This window comes from Rhododendron vialii, chromosome 3a (assembly GCF_030253575.1).
Source record: "Rhododendron vialii isolate Sample 1 chromosome 3a, ASM3025357v1".
Lineage (NCBI taxonomy): Eukaryota > Viridiplantae > Streptophyta > Magnoliopsida > Ericales > Ericaceae > Rhododendron > Rhododendron vialii.
The window spans coordinates 6,557,744-6,572,408 of NC_080559.1; the positions used below are offsets into that span (position 1 = coordinate 6,557,744).

Genomic DNA, 14,665 nt, shown 5'->3' on the forward strand with positions numbered 1-14,665 from the left:
GTCCGCAAAGTTTGAGCAGCATTAATGCGTCTCTGGCGCAATCCTTCACGCCCAGGCGCATCTTGAAATGGCACAACAAGTCCCAACTTTGCGGACTTGCCTCAAATCCTCCCGAACTCCAATTCACTCGTGGTTTGAACCATTAGAAAGCTTGTCCAATCTACTTTCCTACCGAATTGGTTTCGATGAAAAATAATTTGTACATCAAAATACATGACCATTTTACCCTCAATTGGTCGAAAAACACATTATTTCAATAAAACGCTTGTATCGTATTCATTTTAAATCAAATTAAAACCAATTATATAAAAATGAATAAGGTTTTCACAGTATTATGGAAACAAACAATTAAAATAATGAAGTTTATTTGTGAAAAGTTTGTCAAAGGGAGACCAATTCAAAGATCTTCGGAGCGACAAAGGCTAAAGTATATTTTTGTGCCCATTTACACATTCTAAGCTCCATTCCATGCTCACATCCCTAGTTCTAGGGTACTCGTTCATTCTATAAGAGTGTCCACAAGGTTCATTGGGCTCTCCACACTTCATTAAATTATCATAAACCGTTTCATCATCAAGATTCAACCAAGGCGAGAGTTGTGGTGAGGGTGAGAGATAACCAGAGGGCCGGAGTCGAGCTCTCTGGAGAGTTTATTTTTTTTGTAATGTTATTGCGTATGATCCAATAATAGTTAAGTTTCTCTCAATTTGTGTGCGAGTGTTTGGTTTTGATCCTCGACGCACTGCACGAGTCCACTCAATGAACTTTAGTACAAGTTTGTTTCGGTAAGTTGCTTGTCATTAAGAAAAAACAAAGGGAACTCAAAGGGTAGCAAAGACTTCGTGAAGCCAGAACCAACTCAATCACATTCTAAGCTATACAATGCTGCGTATTGAACTCATTATTGGGCAATTTAGAGGGCTAATTAATTTAGATATCTAGAGGGCTAATTTCAAGGGGGGGGGGGGGGGGTGTTTTGTCCCAAGCAATCTAATACTCAATAGATTAAGCAGTTACAATGTAAATGGTGGACACAAGGACTCACTTGGTGCTCAGAGGCTTCAAACAACTGACTAGAACTGACAGCACAAACCAAGCAGAATATATGCAAAAGCAGAAAAACTCAGTTTGTTACTTTGGGGTTTTTTTCCCACATCGACTAAGCAAAAAAAGAAGGAGAGAAAATGTGACTATAAAATAGGCAGCCCAAGAGAAGTGAAGACATACCTTTCTCGGCCTTCTGGTTAAGATCAAGTGTAGTATCTGTTCTTATTAGTTTAATATCTGATATATCGGCCATCGGCTCACTCTTTATTAAATTAAATAAATTTTTGAGAGGGAGGGCCCACTATAGTAGCTTGCTACTGGGGCGGCCTCTCATGCGTTGCCTTGGTGTTGCACTATTGCCTTGGCCTGGCGCACACCGCGCACCCCACCCAAACAAAGTTCAACGGTTTCTGCTACTTTGTGTCTAGAACCAAATTAGTTAGCTTGACATCTGCAGATGTGTGTAATTGATAATTTTGTCAACTGTTTAATTGCGGGGCTAAGGTCTCTTTCCCTATCAGTATGTTTTGGTGGGTCTATTCTGAACTCTGTAGTTCTCAAGTTGTGAACTCTAGTTTTTGTAACATGGTTTTTGTTTTCATGAATTTAACTTACCCAAAAGAAAATACAAACCGACCCCAAAAATACGAAAAACTCTTAGTCAGTTCATTTTGTGAGTAGTTTTCTTTTAGTTATGATCTTCAGAACCCCAAAAATACAAAATTTTGATCACTTTTTTAGGCCCAAGACAGAGAGCTCCATGAAAAGCACGAGCATAGTTCCCCAGGTCCAAGAACCACATATTACTTGCATTTTTCAACCATTTCTAAACTCTTGAATCATGTATAAATACCTGCAAATCAAAATATTATGCCAATGAAATCTTCACGGACGGAACTCACGGAATCACTTTGTACGGGCTTCTTGTGCCTCTCTTATGCTTTAACAATCCTTATAATGTTTAAAGGATTGCCTTTTTCTAGTCTCTTCCCAATTCGGACAAGAAAAACTCAGTAAAAAAACAAATTAAAAATATTTGTTGCATCCCATGCGCCTCAAGTGCAATTCGGGTGCGACCCAGGCGCATTTAAGTTGTGCCCAGGCACATCCACATTTTCTCTATTTTAGTAATGTGCCTCGGGCGCATCCTATTTTCTATCATTTCGTAATGCGCCTGAGAATTACTCCTTGGAAGCATTCACTTTGCTGCATCACATGTGCCTCGGGCGCAATTCGAGTATTTGCGCCCGGGCGCATCCACAATTTCTGTCCTTTTGTAATGTGCCTCAGAAGCAATTGAACGCACCCCGGGCGCATCCTATTTTCTCCTCGAGAGCATTCACTTCGCTGCATCACATGCACCTCAGGCGCATTTAAGTTGCTCCCCGGCCCATCCATATTTTCTCTCTTTTTGTAATGTGCCTTAGGAGCAATTGAACGCACCGCAGGCGCATCCTATTTTCTCTCATTTCGTAATGCGCCTCTAGCGCATTTCAATTGCTCCTCTGGAATATTCACTTTTTTCTCGTTTGATGTAACGAACCACTGAATTCCATGCCAACATGCTCAAAAGTGCAAAATGTTTTAGCTATGAACTCCATAATTCTGGTTCCACATACAAAGTATGCTTCCTCAATGGATGGTTGAGGCTTTAGATGGATCGACCGACTGGTTTGTAGTTGCAAAGGCCGACTAGAAACTGGTGTTTAATTGTTTCTTCGAACGGAAGTGAGTAGGCTTTGCACTGGTAATTTGCTTCACGACTTTTCCTCTGAGTTATCCAGCGGTGCCACTACCAAGACTAAAGTAAAGATCCTTCAGCTCAGTCTTATTGCGTACTGGATCGTGTTCTTCATGAGGCGGATAAAACATACTATGTGCTAGACAGTTGGGAAGAAAGAGGGGCCATATGATTTCTTTCCCTCGCTTTTCTGTAGCTTTGATCTTCGAAACCCAAATCACAGAGATGCCTCTCCCTTTAATCCAAAACCAGATAACCGAACCAAAAAGCTTAGACAGAAGCATTTCAACAACAAGAACAGTGGATCCAAAACAGACCAGAACGCCACTAGGCCCCATGTTAAGAGAAGCTCAATCCTTCTTCAATCACCACTAGGCCATCCATGACAAACCATAACGCCATGTTTGATTTGTTGGCTCAAAAAACAGAGAACCTTGGTATGAAAGATGGCCTGGTTACTAGCAGTTTATTGGACATCATACAGACCAAAATAGACCGTTCCTCCAAACATAAGAGGTCGACGAAGCAAGATTCCAATGATTTGAGATAATATTCACTTCGTGTTTCACTGGCGAAGGTCGTAAGTGGATCATTAATTAGCTGATATTGTAACGATTCAACTTCATTGTTGAAGGAAAAGACATATGAAAGCATGACAATAAGTTGTAACACAGCGGCGTTTGTAAACTAATCCTTCAATTAGTACCCTTGCATTTTTATTTTGGATTAGCAACATGTTGCTTATCCACTTCTTCGTCCCCTCGATGTACCCTTATCAAGCTTTTATAAAAACATCTTTTGCCAAGCAAAAAAGAACTATGCCAAACTGTCAAATAAATTAATGTGTTTGAAATCAGAGAGAGGTCATGCAGGCAATAGTTGTGGCAAAATAGTTGCAGAGTCAGACAATGGTTGATGCAATATTTATTGTTATCGTGGGAAATCTAAAGTCACAATCCAACATGACAACTGGCAAACAATGTCTTAAGTGTAGTTAACATGATCTTGAAAACTTCTATAGTTGCCATACATGTATGACGGGAATTGGGTCTGCATCCAATGAATCAGTGGATTGATCAAGTTCACTGAGAATTTTAGTTGTAAAATGACTCTTGAGTAGGGGATGTATGTGTAGTTTCTGAATTATTTGCAGAAAAGAATCAAACTCATATTGACCAATAAATCATTTTCCTGAGATTTAAGGCCATGTCGAAATGATGAACCTCATTAGAAGCATTCTTTCTCCATCTGGAAGAGGGCTCTCATTGCTGATAAGAACTCAAGTAATTGAGCAGCATTTCGGATTCCAGGTATTTCCACGGTAGATTAGGGATGAAATTTTTTGCAGGAAAATCTGAGGAAACATGAAATTGAAACCAAAAAAAAAATCACGTATAATTCTAACTGTGAGAGACAACCAAAGACTTCTTTGTGGTAAATCACGTTTTCATCTTGCTTGCTACTAGTAAAAGCGTGATTAGTGTATGGTCTGTTTTCGGACAATTTGGCCGCATCTTATTACTGATGGCCGAATGTTTTGACACCTGGCTACAATGTTTTGAAAGCGTGGTTACGGAACACATGTTTTAGTGTATGGTCTGTTTTCAGACATATTGGCCGCGTCTTATTACACTTGGCCACATTTTATTACTTCCGGCCACTAGTTTTGACACTTGGCCGCTAGTTTTGGAAAGCGCGACTAGTATTGTTGTTGGATTTGTAGCAAAAAAAAAGGGGGGGGAATATGCCGCAAAATGTATCTTGGATTTGGAACCCAGTAATGCTGGCTATTACACGTAGTACTGTTCAAGTAATCTGTTGTTGAGAGGTGGGATGGAGTTGAAGAACTACGGAGATGTATGAACGACAACGATTTGATGAAGAAGCTGGGGTGGAGCTGCGTTGAAGCCAAAGGATGCATTCTGGACACAAGGAATCCAACCATTTTCTCCCACGTACATTGCAAAAACTGTAAGATTTGTTGGTTCTTAGTGAAGGCTGTAGAGTCTTTTAGGCCATGAAATGGAGATTCGGAAGGGGAAGCTCAACGAGGATTTGTTGGGCCGGATTTGTTGGGCCGGTTTGAGATCGATCACACCCTCAAATGCTAGAAATCCATGAGCCTGGCCATGGATGTCATATGTAGGAATGAAATTATTTTGTTTCGTTTTGAAATTGCCTCGAGGCCCCTATTTTTTACACGAGTATTCAAGATAAATGTCTCTGAATTACACGAGTATTCAAGATAAATGTGTCTGAATTACACGAGTGTACTCAGCGTGATAGCATATAAATGAAAGTTGTTGTTGTCGTGGTCACTTTTTGCTACTACACTCCCCCACTGGTGTTAATCCTCTCTCCCTTTCCGATGTTGGTTGGTGTTCCCAGAGATGAGAGCGGCTCAACCGATGAGAAACTAGAGAAGGAAGAAGTAAACAAAAGAGGTCCAAGGCAGACCACTGCTACAATTGATTCTTTCCTTAGTGTTCTTAAGTTAGAGAGGGTGCACTAAAATTATGTGTTTCCCCAACACCAGTGAATAAGAGTGGTTACGGAACACGCGTTTTCTTCTTGCTTACTCTAGTAAAAGCATGATTACTGTATGGCCTGTTTTTGGACATCTTGGCCGCGTCTTATTACTCTTGGCCGCCTTTTTTGACACCTGGCCGCGCTTTTTAGTAAAAGCGTGATTAGTATATGGGCTGTTTTCTGACATCTTGCCGCATCTTATTACTCTTGGCCTCATCTAATTACTCCTGGACGCAAGTTTTCACACTTGGCCACCATTTTTTGAAAGCGTGGTTACGGAACACGCGTTTTCTTCTTGCTTACTACTAGTAAAAGCTTGATTAGTGTATGGTCCATTTTCGCATATCTTGGATGCCTCTTATTACGTTTGGCCGCATCGTATTACTACCGGCCGCTTGTTTTGACACTTGGCCGCAAGTTTCTGAAAGCATGACTAGTATACCCATCATCGTGGCCGGAGCGTTGGGCTTCTGGTTAGGAAGTGGGTTTTGAAGAGGGCCTCTATGACTTAGTGGACTGAAAAACACAAAAAATGTGCTGCATAGTAACTGTCCTTGTGACCAGATAAGAGGTGATGGCATAATTTGTGCATGACTAAGGAAAAACACAATGCAACTGAAAACACACACACAAAGCTGAATACTCTCACTGTACCTTTGTGCAAGTAAGACCCAGTTATTTTCCTTGGAAAGAACATAACAAGACAGTAAAATTTTTGCACATGGATAAACTCTAGTAGTTTGACAAGAACCTCCAAAGTCCAAAGTCCTCATTCCGATCAATTCATGGACCAGAGCCCGATTTCACACCACCAAGCTGATACGGCTAATAACCCAAGAATCTAGCCAAATTAACCTCAAAAGGAGCATTTAGAGAACTGCAGGAGGCTTAGAAATTTAACCAGGTTTTAGTGTTTCTCCAGTTTAACAATTTAGACGAGGCAATCATATACTGTAAGGGACAGTGCCAAACATGCTTCCTTCTAAAACTGCAAAATCAGTATTGAATTTCCCTTCCGACTTCCAATTTCTTGCTCAAACTTTAAAGCAAAAACACAGATTTGAAGGAAGACTGAAGACATTCATACCTCTAAGGCTTTGTTCATTTCATCTTCAGACTGTTCAGTGCTACTGCCATGTTCAGTGTGGTGCAGTGAAGAAAGCATGTCCCATGAGAAGGAGTTTGATTCAATGTCCAACATTGCAGCTTTACCAAATCTCTCCCACAAACTGATCCCTGTAGCTTGCTCAGAGGGAAGAGACCTTACCGAATCAGAAATAAAGTCTCCTGCACTGAATGACAATGATAATGAGAACCATATCATCATAAAGGCACACAATACATTATTAACTGTAGAAGTTCTTCTACTCAACAAATTATTGGTACACAAGACATTTTCTAACAAGAACCTTTAAATGGTCCTATTTTCAAGTACTAGAGGGTAGCAAATGTACTTTATGTGAAATATACTGAAATGACAGGTAATAAGATAATAGTGAAATGCTAAGCAAAGATTTCATATTCCGGTAGACACTCGTGACCTTCGGAGTGCAAAAAATGCCAAAACAAGAAAGATATTTCGCAAGATTGGGACTCATGAAAAGGTTTAAACGATTAGTGGGTTCAAAAATCCTTAACATGGTTTTAAATTGCCAATGTTGAAATCACTTTTTCGTTTGAAGTTTGACCGCAACTTATATTACTTTCCATTTGCCAAAATTTTGGCTAAATTCGACTTTACCCCCTTTCTGGTTATTCAATCTTTGATAACTTGTGCTGTTCAATTTTGGCAAAATTCAGACTTAGTAGGCTGAAACCCATTGAAATAGATCAATGAAAAGAAGAGGCACAACGAAATGATCAAAAGAGTGAAGCATAAATGAACACACAAATGCAGGCCAGAGAGGATCTGGAGTAAGCAAGAAGAACAAGATCAATTGGCAGCTCCTTCCCCTTTATAAATAATCCTATCATCTTCATCTTTTCACTCTACCACCACCTCCATCCACCGCAAGGATTTGCAATCAATACACTACAAAGTGAACAAACACATCTAAATGTATTATACTCCTAGACGCATACATACACATATACCAAATCCTGTTTGCTTGAAGATTTCTAAGAATTTACCATTTGAATTGCAACAAAAGCCAAACACAGTGAAAGCACGTCAAGGAATTATGTTTCATCAAAGTGAACTCTGGTGTTTCTAACCCAGTTTACGAGAATAAGAACACCAACCAACCAGCCCAAACCAAGAACCACAGGTTACTTGCATATTTCAACCATTTCTAAACTTTTGAATCATGTATACCTGAAAATCAAAACATATGTCAATGAAATCTTCATGGATGGAACTCATGGAATCACTTTGTACGGGCTTCTTGTGCCCCTCTTATGCTTTAACAATCCTTATAATGTTCAAAGGATTGCCTTCTTTTAGTCGCCTACCAATTCAGATTAGAAAAACTCAATAAGAAACAAATTAAACATATTTGTTGCATCACATGCGCCCCAGACGCAATTTGAGTGCGCCCCCGGCGCATTTAAGTTGCGCCCGGGCGCATTTAAGTTGCGCCCGGGCGCATCCACATTTTCTCTCTTTTTTAATGTGCCTCGGGCACATCCTATTTCCTCTTATTTGGTAATGCGCCTCAGGGGCTTTTGAATTTCTCCTCGGGAGCATTCAGTTTTTTCTCTTTTGATGTAATGAACCACTGAATTCCATGCCAACATGCTGGAAACTGCAAAATGGAGATGGTTTGGAGTGCAACAATTGGCTATTTTGAAGAAATCATTCTTCGTTTTTGGAGAAATAGAGATGTGTTAGAGACCCTCTTATATGTTCTCTCCTCTTCGACTCTATTACTCGATACTTTTGAAAGAAATCAACCCACAGTGCATTAATTGAAAATGGAAACTCCATTACTCTGGTTCCAAATACAAATTATGCTTCCTCAATGGATGGTTGAGGCTCTAGATGGATTCTCCACCGATTGATTTGTAGCTGCAAAGGCCGACTGGAAACTGGTGTTCAATTGTTTCTTCGAACAGAAGTGAGTAGGCTTCGCACTGGTAATTTGCTTCACAACTTCTCCTCTGAGTTATCCAATAGTGCCACTATCAAGACTAAAAGTAAAGATCCTTCAGCTCAGTCTTATTGCATACTGGATTGTATTTTTCATGAGGCGGATCAAACATACTATGTGCTAGACAGTTGGGAAGAAAGAGAAGAACCATATGATTTCTTTCCCTCGTTTTTCTGTAGCTTTGATCTTTGAAACCCAAATCACCGAGGTGCCTCTCTCCCTATAATCCAAAACCAGATAACCAAACCAAGAAGCTTAGATGGAAGCATTTCAACAACAAGAACAGCGGATCAGAATACACAACGAAGTAAGACCCCGTGTTAAGAGAAGTTCAATCCTTCTGCAATCACCATTAGGCCATCCCATGACAAACCATAACGCCATGTTTGATTCGTTGGCTTGAAAAACAGAGAACCTTGGTATGAAAGATGGCCTAGTTATTGGCAGTTTTGTTGACATCACATAGACCAAAATAGACCGTTCCTCCAAACATAAGAGGTTGAAGAAACAAGAATCCAACAACATGAGATAATATTCGCTTCGCGTCACTGGGAAGATCGTAAGTGGATCATTAATGAGCTGATATTGTAAGGATTCAACTCCATTGTTGATGGACAAGACATCTGAAAACATGACAATAAGTTGTAACACAGCGGTGTTTGTAAACAAATCCTTCACATACAGTACCCTTCTTGCATTTTTTTTCTTTTGGATTAGCAACATGTTGCTTATCCACTTCTTCTTCCCCTCGATGTACCCTTATCGAGCTTTTATAAAATCATCTTTTGCCAAGCAGAAAAAAAAAGAACTAAGCCAAACTGTCAAATAAATGCGTTTGAAATCAGAGAGAGTCATGCAGGCAACGATTGTGGCAAAATAGTTGCAGAGTCAGACAAAGGTTGATGCAATATTTATTGTTATCATGGGAAATCAAAAGTCACAATCCAACATGACAATTGGCGAACAATATCTGAAGTGTAGTTAATGTAGGGGGCCAAATTTCCCTCAGTTCATAAGGTCCAAAAGGGGTACCGTCATATCTCGGAAGGACCATAAGGTGTTATCTTTGTTCATATTTAAGTTTTAGGACTTTCATTTATTATCTTGCCGAAGCCACATCATTACAGTCGAACGATTTTAAACAAGTAAAGTATTATCCCACAAGTATTGCCGAACATTTGTCTTAAGTACGCTCGGGGGTTCTTCATATCACTCGGCAGTTCTTATTATCGCTCGGCAGTTCTTAGTATCGCTCGGCAATTCTTAGTATCGTTCGGCAGCTCTTTGTATCGCTCAAAAGTTAATTCTTTATGTTGCTCGGAGTACTTCACCAGCTCGACAGACATCTTTATCGTTCGGTAAAATATACGGTCGCTCGCTATTGCTCGGTATATGGACGCGGTAAGTTGTGATCTTCTAGAAGTTTCTAGAAGCTTCCTTTGTACTTTTTACCTAGCTTACTCCCTAAGTCTCCTAACTTTCCATTTATAGTAACTTTCTATTAATAGCCTTTACTTAGTCATTAAGTTTCACTCACCTTTTCTCTATATAAGCAAAGCTCTCCCCCTCACCTAAGGTACACAATTCTCCTCTCCTACATAAACGGCTTATATTCTTTGCTTTATGTTTCGTTTCATCTTCCCCGGGTACTAACTAGCTCGTCGGAGGCTCTACCTGGAGGAACCCCCCTCCGGTTTGCAGGTACCAGACTCGGCGAGCCCCCACACCGTTCAACAGAAGGAGGAAATGATTTAAGTGGAATTCACCCCCCCCACAGTTGACATGATCTTGAAAGCTTCTATAGTTACCAAACATGTATGTATTACTCCTACCAAGTTTCAGATTTTCAGTGAAAAGAAACAAAAGGCTTAAAAAGCATCAAATGTAAGGCTACAGACAGTTGACATCAACACTATAATAAGACATACTGAATTACACACTTTTGTAACGCGCCTGAGGCGCAATTGAATCGCGCCCCGGGCATCTCCTATTTTCTCTCATTTTGTAGGGCGCGCCTCAAGCGCATTTGAATTGCACCTCGGGAGCATCGTTTTTTTCTTTTGATGTAATTTCATTCCTACATATAACATCCAGTGGCTCATAGATTTCAAGCATTTGAGTGTGTCATCAATTTCCAGAAATGAAGCCATGGATCGATCCTTTGGCTTCAATGCCGCTCCACTGCGGCTTCTTCATCAAATTGGTGTCTTTCATACCTCTCCGTATTCAAGATAAATGTGTCTGAATTACACGAGTATACTCAGCATGATAGCATATAAAAGAGTTGTTGTCGTCATCGTCACTTTTTGCTACGACACTCACCCACTGGTGTTAATCCTCTCTCCCCTTTCCGATGTTGGTTGGCGTTCCCAGAGATGAGAGCGGCTCAACCGACGAGAAACAAGAAGAGGAAGAAGTAAACAAAAGAGGTCCAACGCAGACCACTACTACTGTTTTCAGACATCTTGGCCTGGTCTTATTACTCTTTGCCGCATTTTATTACTCATGGCGGCATGTTTTGACACCTAGCCACTAGTTTAAGTAAAAGCATGATTAGTGTATGGTTTGTTTTCTGACATCTTGACCGCATCTTATTACTTATGGCCGCAAATTTTGACACTTGGCCCCCATTTTTTGAAAGTGTGGTTAAGGAACACTCGTTCTCTTCTTGCTTACTACTTGTGAAAGCATGATTAGTGTATGGTCCGTTTTTGGACACGTTGACCGCGTCTTATTACACTTGGCCGCATTTTATTACTCTTGGATGCTCGTTTTGACACTTGGCCGCGATTTTCTGAAAGTGTGACTAGTATACCTGTCATTGTGCCGGAGCGTGGGGCTTCCAATGAGGAAACTGAGGTTTCTCGAAAAAAAACTTTTTAAAAACTTTCAACTGGGTCCAAAAACTTTTTAAAATAGAACGAAAAAAACTTTTAAAAATATTTCAGTTGGCCCGAAATATTTTTCTGGCTCTTTTTTGGGGATTTATACTTTTACAAGATTAATGTTTTCCTAAATTTTTTTGTCTTTGTTCAATTTTCTTTTGCGTTAGTTAGTTTTGCATCAAAGTCTTTTATGGATTATTGGTTCGTTTCGATGAGAGAAATCGAAGAACTATAAAATTATGACCCAAACTCAAATATAATTTTTTTAAAAAAAGCCTAGGAAAAGTTAAAACAATTGGCCTTTTTGGGGGGAATAAAATAATGGAGTTTGGGACATAATTTTTCACTTTTCCAACTCACCTCGTCATGGCAAATTAATAGTTGACAAAAATTTGACGCAAACTAATAAATGTGAATTTTTTTTTGAATAAAGAAAAAAAATTCCTTTCTTTAAAACTCAGCCTAAAATTCCTTTTGACTAAAAAAGAGAAGAGTAAGTCTACACTTACCGATCGGAATCCCGACGCCCCGCCGGGCACGCTCCGGCCACCGGATGACCGATCCAATCCGTCCAATAATTCTAAAAAAAAAAACCGAGTGGGCCGTCTCGAGAATAAACGGCAACCGACGTGTGTAAGTGGCCGATCCAAGCACTCCATTTTTGTGTTTGGATCGGCCAAAAACGGAGTGTTTGGATTGGCCAAAAAAGGAGTGCTTGGATCGGCCACTTACACACGTTGGTTGCCATTTATTCTCGCGCGAGGCCCACTCGGTTTTTTTTTTTAGAATTATTGGACGGATCGGATAGGCCATCCGGTGGCCGGAGAGTGCCCGGCGGGGCGTCGGGATTCCGATCGGGATTTCCCGATCGGTAACTGTAGACTTTCTGACAAGAGAAACTCCAACCCGAACAACGGGAAGCTGTTCTGTATTCGTCTGAAGATGAAGGTGAGCTCTAGAAATCATTTAGCCGTGAATGAAGATGAAGCCCAGAACCCTTTCAACTGGGTCTCTATCAAATCAATTTCTTTTCCTGATAGGTGGGCTTTCTTGAATGCTATTTTCTACGATATGATTTTGATTCATGAGTTTTCAATTTATGAGTTGAAGTTTTTCTATGACGCCGAGTTGACCCTTCTCTTTTTACATTGGTTTTCGCCCCATAGATAACCAAGTGGGTTGTTCTTTTTTTAATGTTTATCAACACAAGTACATAACTAAGTACTAGTATCCATAGTTGAAGCTAGTTTGTTGACTGTAGAAGTGTTGGGGGGGGGGGGGGGGGGATTTCTACTGAACATGGAGTTTTAAGAAAGTGAGATTCAGAGATAATTTATTCGAGAAAACGTAACTTCTATTGGGAGGGAGGGGGTTGTGACTGAAAGCTTGAGATTTCTAATGAACATGGAGTTTTAAGAAAGTGAGATTCAAAGATAATTTATTCATTCGAGAAAACGTAACTTCTATTGATAAAATCACATACAAATTGTGCCGCCCACAGACCTAAGACAACAGATAATATGTAGAGAACCGTGTCTAAGTTTATTTATTTAATATTTCTTTAATGTGAAATGTGTTATTTTAAATATTTTGAATTTTATGAGCCTTAAAAAAAATTATTATTTTTGAATATAGTTGTGCAGGGCATGTGTAGGCATTTTTTTGACTGTGTTCGAATTCATTGGCCCTTTGATTGAGTGTGTTGGGAGACTCCTATGTGTTGTGTAATTAATGTTAGAAATTTTTAGAGCTAATTACTTGTTTAAGTGTTAGTTGAGGGGCTCTAGTGCAAGAAGTTATAGCATGCAAGTATTATGTGATAATTTAGAGACTTGAGGGGGGATAGGGTATAATACTTTTACACCTTAAATCCTTTTTGGCCGAGAGAACAGTGTGTTCTCTGTTTCCTTTTTTCTTTTCCATCCTAGAGCCGTGCGCGCGCACTCTCTCTCTCTCTCTCTCTCTCTCTCTCTCTCAAACACACTCACACACAACCAAATCATCTTGCACCTTCTTTTGCTTGGGCATTTTGTATCTACATCAAGAACTTGGAGGAATCTAGGGATTTCAAGTTTGTGGGTTTTCCTCCATCACCATCTCACTCATCTCTCTTGTGTGCTATCATTTGAGGTAGGATTTTTCTACTAGATATCTTAAAAATGCAAGTATTATGTTTGAGGATTGATTATTTTCATGTATTTAAGTAGTAATTGATTTATGGAAGAAAAGCCCTAATTTGAGTGGTTGTGTAAATTTCATATTTTTAGTTGTATATTGAAATTGATGGATTTAGTGTTTGATTGGATGTGGAGAAAATATTATGCCTAGGAAATTTGTGGTGTCTAAATACTGGCTTATGTTTATTTGGATTGATAATGGATATACTAGTTTAGGGTACTTGGATTAATTATTTGCATTTGGTGAAGAGCACATTAATTTTTTTGTATTTGATATGGATTACCTCTTGTTGACATAATTGATGAAATTTTTGAGGGTGGAGTTGAAAAAGTATAGACATTTGTATATCTATGTTTAGTGCTTCGTGGATTTGAAAGTAAAGATTAAGATTTGTGTTGATACAAGTTGTGTTTACTTATTGGAATTGATTTGAGATTGATACTTGTCATTTGGGCTAGTGAGCCATGTATTGGCGATTGACTTGGCCATTTTATGCTCGTTGTGTAGCCGGAAGCATATGGATAATGAGTTATCCGTTGGTGTATAGTCCGTAAACCCGCGCGGGATAAGGTGCCCCATAGGCCTTTGGGTTAGTAGCCCATAAATTTAGATGATTAGGGACCTGATTAGTCGCCTAGGATTGGTACACAACTGTGATAACTTGGACCTTGGTTTTATGTGCTCTTACTTTCTTGTACTTAGTTTAATGTGTTGACTTTTTTTTTTTTTGTTTGAAGAATTTTGGTTTCATCCTTTCGAGCTTATTATATTCATTAAGAGTTGTGTCTAGCTATCATGAGTATTCATATTTTCAAACATGTCACTTGCATCTTTTAGTTTCTAGTAGATTATGTGTGGGCGGTCGTGCTCACCCCTACCTTACAGGTTCGAAAGGCAAGGATGCGCTTTGATGGACACGGTGATGGAGATATCTTTTGTGCTTGAGCGAGTCGATCTGCATGATATTTTGTTGGGTCTTAAAAGCTATCTTTGGACTATATGTATATGTTTTTGACTTTGAGAATGTAATGATAAATGTTAAACTCTCCTCTAGAAATGCTTTGTTATGTCTTTTAGGCAAGGAAGAAGGAAAACTTATACCTCCTTTTGTAATTGGAGTTGTATGGTTTAAGTGGTGTTTTGGGTGCCTTGGTGGCTAATCAAAAAAAAAAAAATTGAAATGTTTGGAAGTGGAT

At 39.5% G+C, this 14,665-nt stretch overlaps 1 non-coding gene across 1 annotated transcript; it reads left to right on the forward strand.

The window, feature by feature from the left end:
* The first annotated feature begins 1,223 nt into the window (after positions 1–1,223).
* On the forward strand, positions 1,224–1,427 carry LOC131321466 (U2 spliceosomal RNA). Its single transcript, XR_009198511.1, has one exon. It is a non-coding gene; the product is annotated as a U2 spliceosomal RNA (small nuclear RNA).
* The last annotated feature ends 13,238 nt before the right edge of the window (positions 1,428–14,665 follow it).